Raw genomic sequence first — 892 nt, 5'->3', positions numbered from 1 at the left:
CACCCCGGCCAGGGGGCGGGGCTGCAAGGGGCACGGTGTAGAGCTCTGCGTCCCGGGCTCCAGGAGCCCGGGAACCAGGATAACTAGCACGGCGGCTGAGGCGACGGGGGGTGCGGGGTGGAGCGTGCCTTTTATCTTCTATACGGGTTCCGGGGCCCGGTAGAGGCGCACCGAGAGGAAAGGAAATTGCGGAGGCCCTGGAACCTGGATATCGCGCGAGGCAAGCTGCGCGCGGGCGGGCGGGCTATGGCGCAGGCGGGTTGCGGGGCCGGCGCTGGTGGCGGGGCCCGGTGCATGGCGGTCTGTCGACGGAGTCGCCCTCGGGGGCTGTCAGGTTGGTGGCTGCGGGAGGAGTGGGTGCACCGTGCCCAGGTGGGAGGCCGGGCGGGCGCAGGACCCCGGGAAGGTCCCGAGCCCGGCGTGCCCAACCTTCTCCAATCCTAGTCCGGCGGCCGGGCGGCTGGACGGCGGCCTAACCACCCCTACCCCTGTTCCCGGCCCCCATCTCTCCCCTCCATTCCGCTCTGCGACTCCTACCCCGTGACTTCTCAGCCCAACCCCGTCTCCACTTCTGTGACCCCACACCCCACCAACTGACCCTAAGACCTCACCAGGTAAACCTCAATTCTTAGTCATTGACTCTTGACAACCAGGAATTTCCCCAGCATTGCTCAGGGACCCACCAGCCGAGTGACTCCCTCAGTTCTAATTCAGTGTCTTATGACCCAAGATCCCCACACCCCTCTTTGGTGATCCCCCAAACCTTTTCAGTGATCCCACTGATCCGCTAAGGCCTCCAGTTCAACTCTATGTTCCCCCACAAACTTGGTTACTCCCCTCAAATCTTTCCTGGTAACTCCAAGTTTCCCCCCAGACGTCTACATAACCCTCA

At 63.9% G+C, this 892-nt stretch overlaps 1 protein-coding gene across 8 annotated transcripts in view; it reads left to right on the top strand.

Moving 5' to 3' along the window:
• ZNF76 (zinc finger protein 76) overlaps nucleotides 1–892 on the top strand; it is a 35,677-nt gene continuing 34,785 nt past the window's right edge. For 7 of the 8 annotated variants that reach the window (XM_019660920.1, XM_019660926.1, XM_019660919.1 and 4 more), the window contains exon 1: nucleotides 227–334. The gene's annotated coding sequence lies outside the window, so the exon portion shown is untranslated. The other variant, XM_019660925.1, reaches the window with a different exon arrangement.

This window comes from Hipposideros armiger, unplaced genomic scaffold (genome assembly GCF_001890085.2).
Source record: "Hipposideros armiger isolate ML-2016 unplaced genomic scaffold, ASM189008v1 scaffold_331, whole genome shotgun sequence".
Classification (NCBI taxonomy): domain Eukaryota; kingdom Metazoa; phylum Chordata; class Mammalia; order Chiroptera; family Hipposideridae; genus Hipposideros; species Hipposideros armiger.
This window is presented reverse-complemented; position numbering and strand designations above follow the sequence as displayed.